Genomic DNA, 25,020 nt, shown 5'->3' with positions numbered 1-25,020 from the left:
TGCGCTCCAGTGTGTGACTGTTCTCTAGCTCCATGTGGCAACAGAAGGGAAAGATCATCAGACATGAACAAGATATTACATTATGTGCAACCTATCACATAACTACACCGTTGCATCTACATGCCAACAGCAGTGGTAAATGAATGAGGGACATTATTTATTGCCATGCACCAGTGTTAAGAGGCAGCAGTGATGGGTCTCTGTTTGGGACTGAGGGTTTGTAATTTGCAAGTGCTATCACAAAGGATTCTGGTATTTGAAGTGTAATGGACTGGCTGAAATGCAGGAGGGTCTGAGTCACCATGCAGATTGCACTTACGTGGGACAACATTCATGGGCACATTTTTTGAGTATCCCATACATTAGTCATTTGGTGTCATTTTTAGTATCACAGGCAACCCATGGAGTAGGTGGGTAGCTATGGTGGAGGGAACTGTACTTCTCTTTCACCCTCCGGTTCTCATCCTGTCACTTCTTCTTGATGTCATTCACGGTCTGGATGTCTTCCCCAAATGCAGTGACTGCCATGGACAACTGCTACCATAAGGCTGCCTTCTGTTAGGAACTGCCCCTAGAGTCGAGATTCTCGCCAAATCACATATCCTTGTGTCAACCCAAAAAATAAATTTAGCACAAAACATTTGCAAGGCCCTCTGTTGCAGGGCCTAAATCCCACCAATAAGAGGTTGCTGGTACTAATGTTATTTAGGTCAAGAATATGTTTGAGAAGTGTCAAAGATTGCTCTACTTGGTTATATTTTGGAACTCCTCTGATTTGTACAGTGCGATAATAAATACTAAGAGGCAGATTTACAAACACTTCACACAAAGAGGTGCAGCATGTAATGTTGCTGTGCTGTATTGCATGAAAAAGAGAGAGCAGAACTGCACCATATCTTCATAGAAGTGATTTGTTTTTGCTCTCTCCATGTGCCGGTACACTCTGTGCTGCCTAGCACCAATGCATGCACCCTGGTACTACAGGAATACTGCACTTTTTTGTTTACACACGGAGGTGTCGCCAGCTGAAAGCTAGTGAAAATCTTGTATTGAAAAAGAATCAAAAATGTTGATTGACAGCATGAATCAGGTTCAGCATTCCTGATTCCCTTGATAATTCTCAATTTATCATAGAACTCCTAGGTGCAACACTATCATAATGTAGTATTCTTGGCTCCAAGATACAGTAATACCCAAAGTAACAGTAGTTTCAGGAGTGGGGACCGGTGGTCCAGTATTTTGGACCCCATCACAATGAGACTGTTAGTGTTCTCACTATTCAATACCTCGGCATTTTAGCAGGATGCCAAGTAAGGAGCCAGACATCTGTGGATGTGCACTGCCAGTCACCAAATGGTCATGGATTTTACCCAACCCTTGGGCATTTAACCTCATTCTAAACATTATTATCAGCATAATGCAAGCCATCTTAGAATTACTAAATTGAGTTTTAGAAACAGTGGGGAATAGTCTCTCTACATGAAGATTAGAAGTCCTTGGAACATATGAATTTTCTCTAGTGCTCTACCATAGATTGCAGGCCTAGTAAAGCTTGCCATTTTCTAACCACATTTCCATATTTTGAAATAAAGTGATAAACGCTGCATAAAAGTCAAAATATAATTTCCCTGTCAAATGTGTTGCTTTTCATTAAAAAAAAGTATTTTGTTGTATTAGTGGTTTTAATGTTAAAGTGACCGTTAACAGAACATATATATTGATGACGTTTTTGAAATGTTAATTCATAGTTTTAGGTTTTATAAATGCGGTGTATGAGAAAATCTAACATCAACTTAATCTTCAATCAGATACAGATGAATGCACAAAATGTCCTAAAGACAAGTGGTCCAATGAAAAGCACAACAATACATTCACAAAATGATTGAGTTCCTCTCATTTGAAGAGCCTCTGGGTCAGGTGCTCACAAGTGATGCTATCTTCTTGATATTCTTTGCAACAATGGTGCTTTGTGTCTTCATCAAGTACAGAGGCACTCCAATTGTCAAAGCCAACAACCGGGGGCTCAGTTACCTGCTCCTCGTCGCACTGATACTCTGCTTTCTCTGCTCCGTCATATTCATCGGCAGTCCTACAGAACTCACCAGCAAACTGTATCTGGGGTCATTTTTACCGTAAGTGTCTCCACAGTTCTTGCAAAAACAGTAATTGTTGTCATTCCCTTTAAAGCAACAAATCCCAACAGCTTTGCAAGGAAGTGGCTAGGATCAAGAACACCATGTTGTATACTATTCTTCTGCTCTGTGGTTCAAGTTCTTATCTGTGCTGCATGGTTGCTGACCTCTCATCCATTTCCTGAACTGAACTTTGTGTCATATAACGAGAAGATCATTTTCGAGTGTAACAAAGGGGGCAGCATCTTCTTCCACTGCATGCTGGGATACATTGGCCTCCTGGCCACAGTCAGCTTTATAGTGGCCTTTCTCTCAAGGAATCTGCCTGGAAGCTTCAACGAGGCCAAGCTGATCACCTTCAGTATGCTGGTGTTTGTCAGTGTGTGGATCTCCTTCATCCCTCAGTACCTGAGCACACGCGGGAAGTAAATGGTGGCCGTGGAGGTGTTTGCCATTCTGTGCTCTAGCGCTGGACTGCTGTGGTGTATATTCTTTCCCAAGTGTTACATCATTCTGTTAAGGCCAATGAGAAACACAAGGCAGCGTCTCATTGGAAAATCTTGTTTTGACACTAAAAAAAATGAAAAAGGAAGTAAATTGTAGAAATGTTGGGAGGAAAATTATTAGTTATTCAAAACTCCTTGGAGTTCAACTGCCTTTTCGTATGTTCATGAGGCATCATTTAACTCTCTGATAATTGAAGTCAGATTTACACATGCAAATCGCCCTTTTAACATGCACGACATTGCTTTTGTAATTCACGGACGTTAGCTTGGAATTGTGTGAGTAAATATTATGTGTCTCAAACAAAGCATAGCCATGGATGTTTGTGAGCACCTCCAAACCTGAATGCTTGTGAATATTCTTAAACCTTTTTCTTACCACTTGCAGCCCTACAATGGTTAAGTTATTTGCTGTTTTGAAGTGTAAGGTAACTCCTTTTCAGAGTTGGAAGGGAGCTACAGCCCCTCCCTCACCCCAAAAGAAATGGTGAGGGTATACAGCCAGAATCTTCACCATAGGCAAAGTATTTTTTCCCTTGGAAGAAAACCAAAGAAACACGTTTTTTTTCCTTCTGCAAAAATATACTTATGTACATTTCTGCATGGCAGAAATAATTTATAAAACATGTTCAGGTCCACGCATGGAAATAATTGACTAGTGCAGGTTTCCTGGTGTGCCCTGGAAAGCGTTTATGAATTCCGAATAATTAAAAAGTTAATCCTATGCAAGGTCCAAATTTTGTGGCTTCTATGAGTAGGATCCTCAGTTTCTAAATAAAAGCAATATATCATCAACAAACTAAATGTATTATTCTACAATTTTTAGAGTAGTCCAATCTTCAACACAAAACAGGGGGCCCACACACTGAAGACTAAAGCAGAAAAGGGTATCCCAAGATGTTAGGGATCTAAAATGGAGATTTCGAAGACCATACACAGCTCAATTTCAGAATCAAACATTGTTAGTGAGAAGTTAATCTTCAAAATGTGGTGATTGCTTTATGTTTGATCATCAGACAGACATTAACAAAAGTGATTTTTTAAAGACAATGGGGGTCATTATGGCCATGGCGGTCGGAGATAATGTGGCGATAATACCACCAACAGGCTGGCGGTACATACCGCCTCATTATGACAATGTACCACTCTGACCGCCATGGCGGTAGCAGCCGCCGGGCTGGAGATAAGAATCTCCAGCCCGGTGGCTGCTATTGTACCGCCGGCAGTATCATGTCCCTGCTTACCGCCATGGTTTTCGTGGCGTTCGTAATGCCATGAAAACCATGGCGGTAGGCCCTATCATTGACAGGGAATTCCTTCCCTGTCACTGATAGGAGGCTCCCCTCCCCCAACACTCCCAAGACGCCCCCTCCCCGCCTTTATCCATGCTCCCCCTCCCTTCCAACCTCCCCCATACACAGACACACACTCATTCACACAGACATACACGCACACATACAGGCATGCATCCATTCATTCACGTACACATCCGTACACACATTCACACTGACACGCAGACACCCGTTCACATTTCCATGCATACACGCATTCGCACACATGCATACACACACGCAAAACAGCACTACACACACTCGCATTCACGCACACAAACACACACACACACACATACATGAACCCCACCCCCCCACACACACACAACACCCCCCACCCCCCTTCCCTGTCAGAAACCCGACTAACCTGGATCCAGGGGGTTTTCCGGCAGGGGACGGGATGGGGCGCTGCTAACGCCAGCAGTGCCTGCCAGCAGAACACCTCCAGGCTGTATGATTTTTCATAATGCGGCTGGCGGCGGTCTACTGGCGTGGTACTGCTGGTGGTAGCAGCGTCACCTTACCACCATCTGCCAGTATGGCCACAGCCGGATCTCCATCCTTCTTGTGGTGGAAATCCAGCTGGGGTCATATGATGGGAGACAGATGGTAGCGGTGGCGACGGCCTTTTGGCGGACGTCACCGCAGTGGTAGGCGGTTTTTACCGCCAAAGACAAAATGAGGACCAATATTGTTTTCAAGACTTTGTTAGTTCTATTTTTGCAGATTAACAGTGGTATACTATCAACCAACCCCTAACGGACTCCTGACCAAGTTGTCCTGTCATCTGTGTGCAAACGAAGAAAGTCTGAATTAGCCTGTGCAAGCAGGGGGGGTTCCTTTTTGGGGCTGTTGGGGCATTGCCCCCCCCCCCCCCAGATTTGTGCCCCTTTTAGCCCCTATTTGTGTCCCCCATCCTCAGTATTAAAGATTCAAAAATAGTAAATAATCAATTCAAATATTTTTTCTTCCTGGCCACAGCATTCAGCTTATTTCAGCTGCGGCGACCAGTTGTTCTTGGGGAAAGCAGGAGGGGTTAAAAATAAATGAGTGTCACTGACTCCACATTCACCAGCCTTGCGTAGTTGCACCACAGTCATGACACTCACTGACTTTAAAAGTGGCAGTGTGCATGTCGGGTTGGATTGCAGCCTTTCTGTGGCCAGCCCGACATGCGCACTAGAGGCCTTTCTCACATGCTCAATTAGTGAGGCGGGGGATTGACAGATGCAGCCACTAGGTCTCCAACTGAGCACTCATTTTGGCTGCCCAGGCCAATTCTGGCTCTGCTCTCATGCTTTGTTAATAACATAAAAGCAAGAGAGCGTTGTCTGGATTGGCTTGGAGAGGCATGGTTATCACGCCTCCTGTGTGCACTGAGGCAGCGCAAATGTTCCATCCAGGTCAATGGAGCTAATGACCAATCACTGCATGGCTTTATGATAAAACCATGTGATTGGTGCTTAGTTTCTGTAGTTGCTGTAGTATTGCATACGGGCAGTGTCTGACTCAGTCAGGGATCAGGCAAAGCACACATCGCACATGACGAGGTATCAAAGGGAAGCGGTGGAGTTGGAGAGGTATTTATCCTTCTTCTGACCTTGTTGTCACCTCTCAAATGAATCTGTCTCACATGTCTGGGCCTGGCCTCAAGGAAGGCAGTAGCACTTGAAGTCGGGTACCTCGGTGCGGTATAAAAAATAAGAAAATCACAAATAAAAAATATAAATCACATTAATTGCGTGTGAGTGTGAGTTGATTTTGACTGACACTGGTTGAGCTGAGTGTACTGTACTGTTTTAAAGTCTGTTTTTCGTTGTGTGGTCACTCACTCGTTGAGAACAGCTTGGAAGCAATCACTGCATGGCTTTGCTTAGCCAGCATTAATGTTAAGTTAAGCCATGCATGGTGATTGGCACTTTGGCAGTGGTGTCCGCTGGTCATTAGGGATTTCCAAGACTATTTCTGGGACTTTCCTTCTGCCACTGGGGTGTGCTCTTTACTGTGAGTTTCTTAGAAGTTGGTGAAGTGTCGAAGAGAGACTCGAGTGACTCGGATTGAGTCAGTGATGTCCGGAAACGGCCCTGGCCTCAAGCAGGGCAGGGATTTCATAGGTCATTATGTATACAAACCCATGAGCCACCAACATGCAGAGTGTGTGGCTTAGCTACCCACAGCTGCTGGTATCACTTTGGCTGCCAGGACTGGCTGTGCCCTACCTGTCTATGCCATGACCTGCTTGCACAGTGGTGGTGATTGGCAGCACTTGAACAGGTGGCACTTGGCTGTCAAGCAGTGGGCGGCGTGCGGAAGTTATCTCAACGCTATGTAGTGACTGAGGCTGGAGTGGTCTTATTATCTTGGGCAGTGCCTAATTTGTGCTTGTTGTTTCCGGTGCTGAACACCAGCACTTATTTTTGAGGGCCGGCGCTTATTCTTCTGCCTCAAGCATTTGCTGCGAGCAAAAGACACATATGTGAAAGACGGAAGAAGGAAAAACTAAAAAGCGTCATAAAGGGAGAAAGTAGAAAGTTGCAGGATGAGCGGAGGGGGCAGGGGTGGCCGTAAATGGATTGAAGAGGACCGAGATGGCTTCAGGATTAGCTGCCTCAGTATTCAGTGCTGGCAGATTTAATTACAGCAGCCTCGTGTTTAAGAGAAGGGCTTTGAGCACCGCACCTCTTAATTTACAAATTAAGCACTGATCTTGGAGTTCCCGGCTCCACTTCCCCACAGAAGGGCGCTTCGGTTTGCACTCATTGAAAAAACCTATGGTCATCATACAACAATCAGAGCAGTCAGGATTCGCATTGGCGAAAAAACACTTTCCACCTTGATACCTTCATTAAGAATGTTTTAACTCGACTTAAAGTACAGAAGTACACACTTTTTTCTTTTCCCTCTGCAACCTTAATCCCTATATCGGTCTTTGGATATTTGCAGACCTTTCCATAGACTCGGTTGCCACTACAGTGTGTATCCGTAGCTGCCGTGTTGATTGACCAGTAATGGCCTTCTCGTGAGGCCAGGCAGGCAGCGTGATTGGCTGTTTGTCAGTGGTGACTATTGGCCATTAGTTACTTGATTTTCTGGAACTTTCTCCCTGCCCACTGCACTCAGGCTGCCCCTGGGCCGCGCTCCTCAGTCTCTTTGAGCCTGATAGAGCGGAACGTGGTAACAATTTACCTGCGTTCGGATGCTCTTTAGGTCGATGAATCTTTTGGCTAAGTGGGAACTCTCTGTACTCTTAATTGATCAATCACCTCTTATCGATAATCAATAACGAACATAAGCAACACCTTGAACAACATAACACTTAACAATTAATCCAGAATACATTTCGGCGAACCCTGACCTTTCAGCCAGGAATAACCACACCAGTTTATTGCAAAGTTAGTGAATTTATTTCCCTATATTAACAAAGCTAGCACAATATAAATGTGTCTCAACACCAAATGATAAACATAAATGAACATTAATAGCTGTCCATATCGTCGAAACAAGTGTAATCTATGTAGCATTTGAATCACAAGGCATTCGATAGTGGCAATGCAAAGCACTAATACGATAATCTGTAATGGGCTAATTGCGTACATTTAGTCAGCATAACAAGATCTCCAATTGCATCGTGTGACATATGGAATCCTCGTCTAACCTCAAATTAGCATCAGCATGTGGGACTTCATGCAAAAACAATTTGGCAACATCAATTTAGAAAACTCCTAGCTAGGGCCCTTATCAAAATCAGCAGTTGGTTACCTAAAAGAAACACAATGCAATTTTACAATTTCCTTTCATATTTACCAATTCCAATCAGCAATCAATGAAGTCTTCGTCTCACAGGTATCGTTTCTCGATCAGCATGGGACGGGACAAAGGGGCAGGGGTGAGCGGGGCAATTGCCTCACAGCGGCAAGTTAAGGCTACTACTTCATGCAAAGGGACAAATCAAAGTTAAAGTCTCTAGGGCAAGAATCATTAAAGTCTCTTTCTCTCGACTAGAGAAAGCATCAAAGTCTCTCAAATGGCGTCGCAGCAAAATGGGTCATAGTAGCTACGAAGTCAAAATGGCGGGATGTCCGAAGATAGAGAGAGAGCTTCCCTCTCGTGCACCTGGGTTTTATAGACAACAATTCAAGTCCTGTAGGGTCTCCATTGGTGGGTTCATAGGTTAGCTTCAAATTGACCAATCAAAAACGACAGTTCTCAAGCTTTTACTTAAGCATACATTATCCTTGGAGATGGGTACGCAATTTGCAACATTGTTTCTCGATTAGCTTACTCTCAGAGGCTCCATTGTCCGCACCTGCAAGCCGACCTTGAATTTAAGAGAAAATATGCCATGCTGGCACCAACTATAAGATAAGCATGCGAGCAGTCTCTGTGGAAAAGTACAGCTTCAAGCAGAAATACACGTTTAATAGTACAGTGGAAAAATACGAACGTTTAAACCGTGAGACCAGGCAACTAGGCCAAAGCCTCCGCTAAAGTAATGCTAAGCTAAGGCATTTCAAATAAGCAAAATCGTAGCACACGTTTATGATTATGCCGAATTAGTGCATTTCTAATACACCACGTTATATAAAGCACGCGTATAAATGATGGCAAACTACTCTGAGGGCACATTTTGTCCCAGTACAATCTTTATTAGTTCGGTTAATGTCACACATGATTATTTCAGCACTATGTTTATGCGTTAATAAATCAAAACCTTCATTTTCTGCTTCATCAATCCCTCCTCTGATGACTACTTGTCATCACACAAATTTAGCCCACAAATTTTCTCTCATTAAAATTCTGTTAGCTCCCTTTTCCTTTTAGTTCCCCTAGTTTGCTCTTTGTATTCTTCTGCCATTCTTTTCATTATTTTCTCCTCCTTTCTTCTTTTAATTCTCTCCATAATCATTATTATTCCCCTTTTTATTCCCCAAATTCCAAATACACAAATTATCACTATTAATATCCCTTCTATTATTTTCAATAATATTCCATTCCAAATTCCCCCAATCCAATGTCCCACTGAAGCAAGTCCCTTTCCAACCTTCTCCCACACTCCTGGTTCTTTCAGTTCCTTCAAATCTGCACTTTCTTTTGTTAGATTAGCAAGCATAGTTTTAATCTTCACACTATTATCGGGTATATAGGTGCAGCAGTGACGTGCACCAATCATTTTGCAAACGCCTCCATCCTTTGCTAAAAGAATGTCTAAAGCAAGCCTATTTTGAAGAGTCATAGCTCTTTCCGCTGCAAGTTCAGCATCCATCAGGATTATAGCACCTGAAAACTTTGTCAGCATGTTATCCACTATAGTAGACAACTTCCTTATTTTGATGGAATTCAGCACAACTCCCAATGAAGGAACCATGGCTCCAAATATATCACCTACCACAGCAGCTGCGGTCTCTCTTTTCTGGATACGGTGTGATCCAGGTGTCTTTTTAATCATCGATATGTCATCCAGTTGATAAACCTTCGGAAACACTATACCCAAATAACATCTTCCCCACCATCCCTTTGGAAGACGATAATAGGCATTATGCCCACAAATGTAATACACCCCTGGAATGACAGGGTCAAGTCCGTCCATCATGAATGTCCATTTGGCCTTAAAAATAAACGTATGTTTGCATTCACTCGCTCCTACAAAAATATTGTCATAGTAAGATTCACCTCGATATATACAAAACTTCCCTACATGCCAAGCATCTAAAGCTATTTTCCCTTGTGTCTTTATAGCAGCAAAATCATAATTATCTACTGAAGTCCTCTTATGCAGTTCTTTTTCTAATTTCGCCTTCATTTGAGCCCTTCTATCATCTGTGCGATCTAAAAAACTTATTTCTACAGCAGAGACGGAGCAAGTAAGGTTCTCCCTATGAGCATGAGCCGTTTCAAAAGGTTGCATTGGCTCGAAAAAATCCCTCATAATTTTGTAATCCCAATATTTTGCAGTCTCGCTTAGCTGAGCTATTATAGGAACATAAGCAAAGGTAACATCATAATTTGAGAAAAAATACTGTATGTTAGATTGACCATAAAACCTAGACATTACTATACTACATGTAATTCCATATGTAAGAGGCATGTGGTGATAAGTCACCCCTTCCTTTACTGATGTCGGTATCTGGGTACACACATAACAATCTTTCGCATCCATAGTCTCAACATACTCTGTTAGTAAGCGATAGAAAACGTTATACGAAAGCTCTTTCTTATCATGCAAGAGCCTCTCATCCATTGCTAGTCTTTTCAATGGTGTTAGTTCAGTGACAGTAACAGGAACAATAGTAGAAGCAGTAATAGTCTCATTCTCACCCTTTCCATGCATTCCAAACACAATTGCCATTATTATTAGGACACATGTTAGTACTAAGCCTATACACACGTATTTACAATACTTCTTTCTATTGTTTTGCATAGCGTACCCAGGCATGATCTGTATAGAATCAGAGAGCTAGAAGCACCTATAAATGAAACTACTTAGCAATTCAGTTACAAAGCTGAACGAGCACAATGTTCACACCGTCTTCTTCAAAAGGCCAGTCACTTTTCGGTTAGCAGCATTTGTCTCAATTCGGTTTAGCAATGTCTCAGCTGGTTGTTTATCTCACGTTAGATTGCAGCAAGCAATGCCATTTACTTCCGTTTCAATCAACAGAGTCTATGAAACTTTTCTTTTCTATTTGTATCTCTTCTTCTTCTTCGTTCTCGATGCTTAGAGATACAAACTCATCAGTCCAATCATCATTGACTGCATATGCCCATTCAGGACCGGAATACCTCTTGTTTGGTATCCTTTTCCTTTTCAATTTTGCTTCTCTCTTTGATTCTGCTTCGCTGGCACTCTCCTCCTTCGCCAAGTCCTTTTCTTCACTTGACGATTGTTCCACAACAGTCACTTCCTTTCTTTTCTCTTTCACTTTCGGCCTTCCTCCTTCGTTCAAACCTTCTTTACCCTTTTCTTTTATCGGTGAGATACTTAGTCTTCTTTTTGCACCGTGTCCGTTTGATGGACCTGCGATCTTTTCTGTAGAGGTTTGAACTCTCTCGTTCTGCTCTTCTTTGTCCCCACCTTCAGGGGAATCGGTCACGTTCTCTTTTTCCTTTTCTGTATCGTCTGTTTCTGGGAAAGCCCCCTTCTGCTCAGGCTCTCCTGCTTTCTCACTCTCTTCGAGCCCTTCGTCACCGTTACTTTCTTCAGGCTCTGTATCACTTTCAGCTGCTTCAGGTTCCTTGTCACCTTCAGCTGCTTCAGGCTTTTTGCTACCCTCAGCTGCTTCAGGCTCTTTGTCACCTGCAGCTTCGTCGTCGCTGTCTGAACTTTCTCCTTGGTCTTCCCCAAGTGAGTCGGACTCTTCGTTCTCCAATAATATCTCTTTTTCTCCTGCTGTTGCTTGTTCGCTTTCAGTTCGCTTGTGTTCTGTCTCAACACTCGGCACCGTTTTATCAGGCACTGGTAGTTTCAGCGCTTCAACTTCCTCATCTGTGGGACACAGCACCTTCTTTGTATGACTGGCGTGAATCCAGTTGGGAACCCCCGCACACTTCACAGCAGTAGTTGTTGTCAGGATCACTTGGAAAGGGCCTTTCCAACGGGGTTCCAGACACGACTTCCTCACGTGCTTCTTTATCACGACCCAGTCACCTGCTTTCAGTGCGTGTCCTGGACCTTGGATCGGTGGCAAGGTGGTCGCTTCCACCTGGTGAGAGAAAGAGCGAACCACGTCAGCCAGACCTTTGCAGTAGTCTAACACCATATCATCTGTAATATTCAAAAGCATGTTTGCGGGAACTGCAGGAAGTCTCATAGCCCTGCCCATGAGAATTTTGTGCGGAGACAATCCAGTTTTTCTATCCGGAGTGTTTCTCATTGACATTAGCACTAAGGGCAATGCGTCAGGCCATTTCAAATTTGTTGATGCACATATTTTTGCCATTCTCGATTTCAGCGTACCATTCATCTGCTCCACCAGTCCTGATGCCTCAGGGCGATAGCTACAGTGCAGCTTTTGCTCAATGTTCAGTGCTTCGCAAAGTAACTTCATCACCTCGTTATTGAAGTGACTTCCCCTATCTGATTCTAAAGAGATCGGGAATCCGAAACGTGGTATTAACTCCCTCAATAATAGCTTGGCAACTGTAAGACTGTCATTTCTACGTGTGGGGTATGCCTCAATCCAATGACTAAAAATGCACACAATCACCAACACATATCTTAAACCTCCATGCACAGGCATCTCAATGAAGTCCATCTGCATTCGGCTAAAAGGACCGCTTGCCCTACCAATGTGGCTCGCGTTCACAACTGTTCCCTTTCCTGGGTTCATCTGTTGGCAAGTGACACATCGATGGCAAACTGCTTCCGCAGCTTGGCGAAATCTGGGGTTAAACCAATCAGTTTTGAACAATCTTATCATGGCATCTCTCCCTAGGTGAGCTTGCCCATGATAGAACCGCGCAAGCTGTGATAAGAGACTATTTGGCAAAACAAATTTTCCCTCATGTGAAACCCATAGCTCGTCTTGTCTTTTTATGCATTGTGATTTAATCCAGGAATCTCTTTCATCCTCCCTGACATTACTTTGTAGTGCTTTTAGTTCTTCTATTGTATCTACGACCTTCAAGGCAAATGCTTCAGCTGGTTCGAGTTCTGGTTCACTTATTGTATTCCAATCATCCCTTAACAATATACAGTTCAAGGCACAAAATCTTGCGACTTGATCTGCATAGGCGTTTCCCAGAGACACATAGTCCTGTCCTTTCGTGTGAGCACTGCACTTTACCACTGCAACTTCAGCTGGTACTTGAATGGCATGTAACAATTCCCTTATTCTCTCCCCATTTTTCACTGGGGATCCTGAAGAAGTCAGGAAACCTCTCTGTGACCACAGTTGTCCAAAGTCATGCACAATCCCAAACCCGTATTGGCTATCAGTGTAAATGGTGACTTTCATCAATGCAGACAATTGACATGCTCTAGTAAGGGCTACAAGTTCTGCTACTTGTGCAGAATAGACTCCTTGGAGCCATCCCGCTTCCAAGACCCCTGTTACAGTACATACAGCATATCCTGCTTTCAAAATTCCCACCCCAGCTCTTAGACATGAACCATCAACAAAAAGAATTTGGTCATTTTCATCAAGTTTTGTATCCTTGATGTCCGGTCGGGGTTTTGTGCAAAATTCAGTCACCTGAAGGCAGTCATGCTCGACGTCTTCAGCGTTCTCAATTTCAGCATTTTCTCCAGGAAGCAAGGTAGCTGGATTCAACGTAGTGCACCTTTTCAGCTGCACATTCGGTGAGCCCAGAATAGTCGTTTCATACCTTGTGAGTCTTGCTCCAGCCATGTGCTGCGTTCGGGAGCGGGTCAAAAGTATCTCAACTGAGTGAGGGACCATGACTGTTACTGGGTGTCCCATCACTATTCCTTCACTCTGAGTGAGGCTGATACCAACTGCTGCTACGGCGCGCAAACACCCTGGGAGTGCTGCTGCAACCGGATCCAGAGTAGCTGAAAAATACGCTACTGGTCTGTTTACGCCACCATGGGTTTGAGTCAAGACAGACAAAGAACATGCATCACGTTCATGGCAAAACAATGTGAAAGGCTTTGTGTAATCAGGCATACCTAAAGCTGGAGCCCTGCACATGCATTCCTTTAATTCAACAAAAGCATCCATCTCATCCCCTTTCAGTTCGATCTGATCCAAGGCATCCTTCTGGGTCAATTTCAGTAAAGGCTTTGCTAGAGACGAGAAGTTGGGAATCCACTGGCGACAGTATCCCACCATTCCCAAAAACTTCCTCACCTCCTTCCTTGTCTTTGGTGGACTCATTTGAAGTACACTGGTAATTCTTTCCTTCATTATTTTCCGTGACCCTTTCTCTATCTGGTGACCCAAGTATTTCACTTTCTTCTGACAGAACTGCAGTTTGGAAGGAGACACCTTGTGTCCATTCCCTCCCAAATGGTTCAACAGAGCAATGGTATCGGCTGTGCAGCCACTTTCCGTTTTTGATGCAACCAGTAAGTCATCAATGTACTGTACTAGGGTTGACTCGAATGGCAATTCTAACTCTTCCAAGTCTTTCTTTAGAACCTGATTGAATATGGACGGTGACTCAGAGAACCCTTGAGGAATTCGACACCAACTGTATACTCTGTCTAGGAATTTGAAACAAAAGAGGAATTGGCTGTCCTCATGAAGAGGCACAGAAAAGAATGCTTGTGACAAATCGATGACTGAGAACCATTCAGCATCGCAAGGGACTTGAAACATTATCACAGCTGGATTCGGTACGACAGGGCAGCACTTGATTATGATGTCATTTATTTTCCTCAAATCCTGTACAAGTCGGACTTTCCCACTTGGCTTTATTAGTCCCATTATCGGTGAATTACATGGGCTGCTTAATACTTCTTTCAGTACTCCCTGCTTCACGAACTCGTCAATAAGTTGGGCAACTTTCATGAGGGTATCTTGTGGCATGTGGTATTGTGGGGTCTGGGGAAAGATCGCATTGGGCTTTACCATCACTTTTACTGGTTCTACTCCTTTCATCAATCCCACCTCTTTCCCTGTCATGTCCCACACTTTCTTTCCGACTGTTTCCCGTAGTTCTGCTGGGATATCTTCTTCAGTTATCATTGGTAAAAGACAAATCAGAGGATACTCTTCGTCAACTGTTTCTATCTCATCCCCCTCTACACTGTCCTCGTCTTCCCCATCATTGCTCGTCTCTATTGTTATTCCTTCGTTTGAACACATGATCGAGCAACCCAATTTACACAATAGGTCTCTTCCTAACAGTGCTATCGGGCTTGAGTCACACACCACAAACTGATGTACCCCTTGATAGTTACCAATGTTGACTGGTATCGGATCTGTTATTGGGTTCGTCAGATGCCTGTTTGCTACTCCCACCACTTGAACTGTCCTCCCTGAGAGTGGCAAATTTGGTACTTCACTGCTCTTAACAGTTGAACGTGTGGCTCCCGTGTCAACCAAGAATGAAACACGATGACCCATTACTCTTCCTTCTACGTATGGACCCTTTTGATCAACTTCTAGGCAAGCACACAATCTCCTTCCTCCTCTGAGCTTTCACTCTCCCATACATTGTTTATTCCACTCTCACTGTGTAATGGGAACTGTTGTACTGTGCCGTTTGTGCTCATTACCTGACCCGTTACCTGTGGAGGAACCATCATTTGCTGCTGACTCATTGGTGCCAAAGGTATTTGCATTTGCTGATTAGGTACCAAAGGTAACTGCTGCTGCATCGGCTGCATTTGCGTCATCTGCACACGGGGCATCTGCATCTGCTGCGGCTGCATAGGTTGTAATCCCTGCAATTGATTTATAGTCTGAAAATTTGGGTTTGGACCTCTCATTTTCGGTCCTCTCATTGTCTGAAATGCATTGACATCATTGTTTTGCTGACCAACACCTACACCTGCACCTGTACCTTCCTGCACCACCATCGGACACTCGCGTTTCCAATGACCTACGTTTCCGCACGCGTGACACGGCATCACTTTCTTCATTGCCTGCACACCTGTCACAACAGTGTTCAAATCCGGACCATTATTCACAAAACCTCCTCTACCTCTGCCTCTGCCCTGTGGCTGAAACGCCATGTTTCCTTGCGACTGCGGCTGCTGTTGCTGAAACACCATGCCTCCCTGCAACTGCGGCTGCTGTTGCGGTATCTGCTGTTGGAACCCTTGCATCCCTGGCAACCCTTGCAGTCCCTGCAGACCTTGCAAGCCTGTCTGAGCCGCCTTAAGCTGCATCATCATCACCTTCTCTTTCAGCTTTTTCTGTTTCACCTCAATTTCGTCGCTACAGTATTTCGCATAAGTCAAGACTTCATCAATCGGTTTCGACTGCCAGCAGATCAAATGTGATTTTATCATCTGACTTATATCTGGTCTCAGCCCTTCCACAAATCTGAACACAAAATGAAGCATATCTTTCGCCTCTATTGCTTCTGTGCCACTGTAATTCTTGAACGCCTTCAACAATCTCTCATAGTAACTATGAATCGATTCTTTAGCCTCTTGGGCAGTTCGATCAATTTTCTGCCAATCCACATTTTTGGCGGCAACCTTCGTCTTCAAATGTTCGATCACCTTATAGTACAGACACATCACCATAGGTGATGGCGCACCCGTCTCTCTGTCTCTCTCTGGTTCACTTGTCGGCCAACCTACAGCTCTTTTGCAATCCTCCCACAAATCTGCCGGAACCACAATCTCGAATAAAGTGTTCAGGTCTTCCCAGAGACATTTGGCAAGCTTTACAAACCTATCAGTCTGTTGATACCATTCAATCGGCTTCTCCCTCAGTTTGGGAAAATCATTCGTAAAAGACTGAATATCACTCCTGTGCCATGGTACATGTACTAACTTTCCCCCTGCTGTCTCCCTCATTGGTAACATAGTTACTGTATCACTGCTCTGTGGTCTTTTCTCATTGTGTTCTGTAACACTGTCCCTCCTCTTGTCCTTCCTCTTTACCCATCTGCTTTCCCACTTGTCTAAGCACCTCCACACTTGGGCACTCTGCAACAATTCTCTAAGGTGTGCCTTCATGCCTGCTGATCTCATGTGTTCAAAATCTGTGGTCCCAAAATCCAACCTATAGCTCCTGCTCAAGTGCTTCGTCTTGCCTATGTCAATCCCGTTCCTGTCTGCTACTTCCTGCAAACTTTTATGTACCTTGTTTACCTCTTTCGTGATCTTTGGACATAGATACCTCAACTCCTCTTCCGTGTAGGATTCTAACCTGTTCACACCCATATTCCCTTCCACCAATTCTTGTGCTTCCATGTTCAGCCTCATCCTGCTCAAGTAATCGTCTCCTTTCCCACTGTCTGAACTTTGTGTGGAATTTAAACTGTTGAACCATTGTGTCAGCTGTTGCGCATTTACCCCCATCAGTGTAGCATTCACATCGACTGCCATCGATGGTTGCGGCAACTTTTCAGTGTTCGATGTTAATGGTATTATCAGTGGGGGGCTCGACCTCACCAGTGTCGATTGAGCGCATACGGGACTAAACTCCATCAAGGACCCAGACCCAGTTGGCTGAGCCGCTATCGGAGTTATCCCTGGAATGTTTTCTATGCACCTTCTTTCTGTCCCATTCTGCAGCATCTGTCCCTGACTGCTCATACCTAAGTTGGGCTGACTATACAAGGGTACCACTGGACCTACAGTAATGGGCAGTGATATTGCATCTGGATTCTGTCCATTTCCCATATTCTGAGGCATGTTCATCCCCATATTATGGGCCATCATTGCCGGCATGCCCATCTGACTCCCCGTCATTTGAGCATGAACACTTCCTCCCTGCATCTGCTTTTGAGGCATCATAAACTGAGTTGATTCAGCTTGTGCCATTGTTGGGTTGTAACCATTCTGTACGCCCCTTACGGTTGGATCTAGAATCATTCCTCCACTGTTATCACTGCTGTAGTACCCTGACATCTGCGGCTGATAGTGTTCTGCTGGTTTCAACACGGGCACATCTGGATACATTCTCCTGATCTGCGGTATCTGTGGGGTGAGCAGTAAGCTCGGATCCTTAGATCCCGATGGTGCTCCTGTATTCTGCGTTTCCCTGTTCTGTACCGATGCCGGAGGGGCAGAACTGGTACTTGGACCTTGTCCATTCTCTGCATAAGGTGGTGGACGGTCGTTCAGCAACTCCATTATCAATTCCTCATCCTCTAGCTCCTCTTCTTTTCTCAACTTTTCCTCGTCCTCTCTGTCCTTGGAACACTTCCTGTCTGTCTTACAGGTAGCTTTCTTACCTGTCTCCTCTTCATCTTTAGTAATTGCGGGGAACAATTTTATTCCCTGCAATACGTCTGACCTCCACACCTTCTGTGCATTATCCCACCTAGCATCCGCTAGTGTCTTTTCTACCTTCCTCATCCTTGTTTCAAACTTGTTTTTCTGTTGCTGCCTAGCCATGAGTTCCCATATTGCTAGAGCCTCAAACTGTGCTGGCCTTGGAGGTACTTTCATGTCATACATCGTAAATCTCAAATTCTCTAGGACCCTTATATTGAATGTCCCATGTATCGGGAATGCTACGCTCCCATGATTCTCTGTCCACTTGTGCCATTGCTTTAGCCAAAGACACGGAGCTACCCCTTTTTCCTCCATTACAATGTAAGCTGGTGTACCCTCGGGCGGCGTCTCCTCTCCTACGCTCGCTTTAATGTAAGTCTCCCCCTTCATCGCACTCCTAAATGCTTTAAGGAATTTCATTTTCTCGTCTTTTAATTCACAAAGTTTATAATCAATAGATCACTGTTTTTCCACAAGATTTGTAATCAATAGGTGACTTTAATTCCCGGAATACTCTTCACCTGCCTTTCCCCTTCCAATCGAGTGTCACGGACTGCGTCCAATCCGTGCGCGACCCTTCTCTCCAACCAACCTATCCCAGCGCGGCTCTTAGTGACGTCACACTCACACACACTGCGGCTGACAAAGCCTCGCGGCTAATCCTCCTTCACTCAGTTCCTCCCGTAACAGCTTTTGCATGTATCGCGAGCTACCAAAAACTAAGACAGATCTGTCGGTTTACTACAGGAAGGGTAACACAATCGCTTCAGGACCTTAGGGACTTTTCACTAACCTCGACCACTATTCGATCTCTTTCACCAGCCTCGGCCGCTATTCCGTCTTTCTCAATCCCCACATTCGCAAGCAAATCTGACCCGCAGACCTACTCTCAACTTGTCAATGATCTATTCTAGTGCACTTAGAATCTTGTCAAAGCCCGAAGTCGAAGTTCCTATCACTCCCTAACACACGTACCCACTCGTTGACCACGCCCGATCAACCTACTAAACCGCCCAGACCACAACATGGATCAACATACTCCGGAGTCTCTTGACCTCGCAGGGCCCGTCTCAACAACAACAACCACGTGGACCTTTTTATGCACAAAGCGCCAGACGCACATGAAGTTCGACGACTTCCCTACTCTCACACTCGGAGCCGCACCTCCGTTACTCTATGAAGTTTGACGACTTCTCTACTTCTACACTCGGAGTCGCACCTCCGCTATCCTTAAAAGAAAATCCTCGCAACCTTTTCACACACTCTGCGGCAATAAGCTGTGCAAGCGCAAAACCCTAACTTCACTCATACCATCACTAGTACTGCCAGCGCTGTTTCCACATCTCCGTTCTTTCCATTCGCAAGCTCCGAGATCCCGGGAAAGTCGCGGTGGACCTAGCCCATCATCATCTTGTCAATTATTTTCATCCAAGAAAATCTAATTCAACTTTTCGAATGAGGCCTCAAAATGCGTAACCCTTAATTCGACACCATGTACTTTAGGAGTACAGGGTCCCAAAAGACGTAACCGTCCTCTGCTGCCATCTACTGATAGAGCGGAACGTGGTAACAATTTACCTGCGTTCGGATGCTCTTTAGGTCGATGAATCTTTTGGCTAAGTGGGAACTCTCTGTACTCTTAATTGATCAATCACCTCTTATCGATAATCAATAACGAACATAAGCAACACCTTGAACAACATAACACTTAACAATTAATCCAGAATACATTTCGGCGAACCCTGACCTTTCAGCCAGGAATAACCACACCAGTTTATTGCAAAGTTAGTGAATTTATTTCCCTATATTAACAAAGCTAGCACAATATAAATGTGTCTCAACACCAAATGATAAACATAAATGAACATTAATAGCTGTCCATATCGTCGAAACAAGTGTAATCTATGTAGCATTTGAATCACAAGGCATTCGATAGTGGCAATGCAAAGCACTAATACGATAATCTGTAATGGGCTAATTGCGTACATTTAGTCAGCATAACAAGATCTCCAATTGCATCGTGTGACATATGGAATCCTCGTCTAACCTCAAATTAGCATCAGCATGTGGGACTTCATGCAAAAACAATTTGGCAACATCAATTTAGAAAACTCCTAGCTAGGGCCCTTATCAAAATCAGCAGTTGGTTACCTAAAAGAAACACAATGCAATTTTACAATTTCCTTTCATATTTACCAATTCCAATCAGCAATCAATGAAGTCTTCGTCTCACAGGTATCGTTTCTCGATCAGCATGGGACGGGACAAAGGGGCAGGGGTGAGCGGGGCAATTGCCTCACAGTGGCAAGTTAAGGCTACTACTTCATGCAAAGGGACAAATCAAAGTTAAAGTCTCTAGGGCAAGAATCATTAAAGTCTCTTTCTCTCGACTAGAGAAAGCATCAAAGTCTCTCAAATGGCGTCGCAGCAAAATGGGTCATAGTAGCTACGAAGTCAAAATGGCGGGATGTCCGAAGATAGAGAGAGAGCTTCCCTCTCGTGCACCTGGGTTTTATAGACAACAATTCAAGTCCTGTAGGGTCTCCATTGGTGGGTTCATAGGTTAGCTTCAAATTGACCAATCAAAAACGACAGTTCTCAAGCTTTTACTTAAGCATACATTATCCTTGGAGATGGGTACGCAATTTGCAACATTGTTTCTCGATTAGCTTACTCTCAGAGGCTCCATTGTCCGCACCTGCAAGCCGACCTTGAATTTAAGAGAAAATATGCCATGCTGGCACCAACTATAAGATAAGCATGCGAGCAGTCTCTGTGGAAAAGTACAGCTTCAAGCAGAAATACACGTTTAATAGTACAGTGGAAAAATACGAACGTTTAAACCGTGAGACCAGGCAACTAGGCCAAAGCCTCCGCTAAAGTAATGCTAAGCTAAGGCATTTCAAATAAGCAAAATCGTAGCACACGTTTATGATTATGCCGAATTAGTGCATTTCTAATACACCACGTTATATAAAGCACGCGTATAAATGATGGCAAACTACTCTGAGGGCACATTTTGTCCCAGTACAATCTTTATTAGTTCGGTTAATGTCACACATGATTATTTCAGCACTATGTTTATGCGTTAATAAATCAAAACCTTCATTTTCTGCTTCATCAAGCCTTATGTGGAGGGGACTCCAGGGCACGCCAGGGACTCCAGGGCACGTTTGCCACCATGGCATTGGCGCCATCACGCACCACCACTGCGGCACTGCTGTGCACCAAACACAGCAGGAGTCTCCGGCTTGAGGCATTCATTCTCAAAGGAGTGGAAACTCTTCTTGGTAATCATTCCTTTTACTTTTTTCTGACTTTCGCACATCAGCGCATTAATGAATCTGAAGACACATCTGTCTCGGTGAAAGGGAAAAAATATGATGTGTAGACAGCGTGAAGTCAGTGAAAGCCGTGTTCGGGCCGGAAGTGCTGAGAGCTATAGCTCCGTTTGAATCTCACCAGCTCTCGAGCTTCAAGGAACACTTGGGGGCATACTTATAAGCCCTTAGAGCCACCTTGTCCCACATTTGCAGCATTTATTTTGCGCAAATATGGCGTTAAGGTGGCATTTACCACACGCCATATTTACAAAGCGGTGCAATGCTTGCATTGCGCCACTTTGTAAACACTTGTGCCACATTATGCTTGCACCAGACATAATGTATGCAAGGGGGGGTGGTACCCCATCAGGGGGGCCAAAGAAATAGCGCAAGGAAATCCAAGAGATTTCCTTGCGCCATTTTTTCAGCACTTTTAATGCCTGCTCAGAGTAGGCGTTAAAAGGAGGCTTCCATTATTTATAATGGGCCCCTATGTACTCTGCAGGAGTAGTACTCCTGCAGAGTACATCAATAACATCAAATAAAATGACACTATTGCCCCTACACTGCGCCATGGTGCGCTGTATTGTAAATATGGCACACGCATGGTGGAGGTAGGAAGGCACTAAGGGGCACAATCAAGGCGGCATTGCACTCAGTGCAGCACCACTTTTCCTTGATCTGCCCCTTGGAGACAGAGAGGGCTGCCTCTGGAGTCTGTTTTCTTCACTCTAGCTGCTCATCAAAGGCATGGACGTTCTTCTCCAGAGTTTACAGCCCCTCTTGAGCCCAGTGTTTATGGCCCAACAATGGCTTTGAGGAAAACAGCCTTTTTAGCTCCTCCCAAATGTTAACTATAAATGTGAGTAATTTGTTATGACTTGAACTTGAACTTGGGACCTGGTAACCGAGTAGACTGGCAATGGAAAGAAGGAACATCCGAGGAGACCCCAGCCTTTCATGCAAGCCTTGTGACCAGGCCAGATATTTCCCAGATGTGTGTATGTAGCTGGTGGTGCTTTTTGGGGCACACTGTCACAAATATATTACTAAAAGGTGCTATAACGTAGCACACTGTCATTAACATAAAGCCCATTTCAACTGAAAACTTTTGCACAGAAAATTGTGCAGCTCTACTGATAAACTTTTTACGCCTACAAACAATGATATGTGGAAATTGGGTTTTAATGGCACTTCAGAATTACCAAAAAATGCCTTTTTTCTTCTGCTCTAACGGCTGATATATATTTTGAAATATTTGTCCGGTTTTAGCATGCATGTTCATTTTAAGGAGTTAAAAATGTGTTTACATCCTACAGCGTCTCCTTACACACTCCCTGTACCGTATTGGAGTCACTGAAATCACCGGTGTCTGCCTCACTTCAGTATGTCTAACATTTACCATATGGTTGCTCTGAAACTCAATACTGAGCATTTGAGACATTGCACAGTCCTTCTTTTTATGATTTTGTTTTATCAGCACCTCTCATTACTTTGTGTGGGTTCATTGTTATCTGATCCAAAACACCTAGTTATTTTTTGATAACTTTGTTCTGCCTATGAAGATAATAAGGGAGCTGCAGCAAGTCATGATGGCTTTGCTGGGCCTCCATCACCACTACACGAACAACAGTAGCATCATTTGTAATGTTTGTAATTGATGCAGCTGGTTTTGATGATGTAATGGATCAGTAAGGGGATCTAATGCAGTTTCATCATCTGGATGGGGGAGTTGTGATCATATTTCTTCATTCCCTGAATGAGACGTACTACTGCCTTTTAATGTTTATTCCTTGCTGTCTTAACAAACAAATCACAATAACTTCTCTTTCCTTAGTAGATTTCATTTGTAAAGGTTTATCAATAAATAAGTGTAGAAAATGAGCCTATTTGTTCCATGTTACCCCCAATGTTTGCCTAATGTCAGTGTGTTTGACTGTGTCACTGATATCCTGCTAACCAGGACCCCAGTGCTTATGCTCTCTCTCCTCTCAATGTTGTCACTGCATACTGGTAACCCAGCATTTCATCCTAAATTGGTATACTGGTCACCCCTTATAAGTCCTTAGTATATGGTACTTTGGTACTCAGGTCATCGGTGTTCCAGGGGATCCCTATGGGCTGCACCATTTCTTTTGCCACCCATAGGGAGCCCATGCAAAGGCTTCTACAGGACTGCCATTTCAGCCTGGGTGAAATGTTACTGCACCCTTTCACTGCCATTTACACTGCACCAAGGGCCAGATGTAGCAACTAACCAAATTGCGAGTTGCAATTTGCGAGTCCATCCGACTCGCAAATTGCAGCTCGCAATTTGGTATGCAGTACGGTTTCTGAGACACCGACTGCGACTCGCTATGGGGTCGCAATGACCCACCTCATGAATATTCATGAGGTGGGTCGCAAATTGCGGCCCCATAGCGAGTATAGGCACTCGCAAACATGGAGGCCTGCTGTCGTCAGAAGACCTCCATGTTCGTGACTGCTTTTCAATAAAGCAGTTTTTTTTTTTTTAAGTGTAGCCCGTTTTCCTTACAGGAAAACGAGCTGCACTTAAAAAAAAAACCGAAACCTTTTGTTTCGGTATTTTTTCAGGGCAGGGAGTGGTCCCTTGGACCACTCCCTGCCCTGAAAAAATATTTTTGAGTCCTGTCACAAATTGGAAGGGGTCCCATGGGGACCCCTTCCAATTTGCGAGTGGGTTACCATCCACTTGAAGTGGATGGTAACTGCGATACGATTTGCGACCGCGTACGCGGACGCAAATGGTATTGCATCCCACTGCGACTCGCAAATAGGAAGGGAACACCCCTTCCTATTTGCGAGTCGGAAATGCATATTGCGAGTCGGTAACGACTCGCAATATGCATTTCTGCATTGGGAAACGCGGTTAGCGAGTCGCAAACGGCAAATTTTGCCGTTTGCGACTCGCTAAACGTTTCCTACATCTGGCCCCAAGTCACTTATAAGCCACCCGTATACCAGGCCTTCCATCCGCTGAAGGCTGGGTGCAGAATACCTGTGTGTGAGGGCACCCCTGCACTAGCAGAGGTGCCCCCACATCATCCAGGACCATTTTCCCAGACTTCATGAGTGTGGGGACACCATTTGACACGTACACTGGACATAGGTCAACACCTATGTCCAGCTTCACAATGGTAACCCCGAATATGACCATGTAAGGTGTTTTACAACTGGAAATTGTATTCCAATACTGATTCTAGTATTGGTTTTAAACTACCATGCACTCTGGGGGATCCACAGTGGACCCTCAGTATTGCCATACCAGCCTTCTGAGGTTTTCCCAGCAGCTCCAGCTGCTGCTACCTCAGAGACAGGTTTCAGCCCTCCTGTTGCTTGAACTGCCCAATCCCAGGAAGGCAGAACAAAGGATTTCCTTTTGGAGAGAAATGTTATACCCTCTCCCCTTGGAAATAGGTGTTACAGGCATGGTAGGGGTAGCCTCCCAGAGTCCCTGGAAATGCTTTGAAGGGCACAGATGGTGCCCTCCTTGCATGATCCATTCTACACCGGTTCAGGGACCCCCAGTCCCTGCTTTGGGGTGAAACTAGGCAAAGGATAGGGGGAGTGATCACTCCCCTGTCCATCCCCGCCCCAGGAGTGGTGCTCAGAGCTCATCCAGAGTGTCCCTGGGTTTTGCCATCTTGGATTCCAAGATGGCAGGACACTCTGGGAGCATCTGAGTGGCCAGTACCAGCAGGCGACGTCAGAGCCCTCCGCTGATAGGTGCTTACCTGTGTAGCTGACAAATCCCCCTTTCAGTGCTATCTAGGGTCTCTCCGCTGGGTGTTTCCTCAGATTCGGATTGCAAGCCTCCAGCAGGAATCCTCTGCATCCTTTACTTCA

General features: G+C 44.6%; 1 pseudogene; it reads left to right on the top strand.

The window, feature by feature from the left end:
* The first annotated feature begins 1,878 nt into the window (after window positions 1-1,878).
* LOC138249496 (vomeronasal type-2 receptor 26-like) lies at window positions 1,879-2,735 on the top strand (annotated as a pseudogene).
* The last annotated feature ends 22,285 nt before the right edge of the window (window positions 2,736-25,020 follow it).

The sequence above is a fragment of the Pleurodeles waltl genome, chromosome 8 (genome assembly GCF_031143425.1).
Source record: "Pleurodeles waltl isolate 20211129_DDA chromosome 8, aPleWal1.hap1.20221129, whole genome shotgun sequence".
Taxonomy (NCBI): Eukaryota; Metazoa; Chordata; class Amphibia; order Caudata; family Salamandridae; genus Pleurodeles; species Pleurodeles waltl.
The sequence above is the reverse complement of the archived record's forward strand: the minus strand, read 5'-3'. Positions and strand labels throughout refer to the sequence as shown.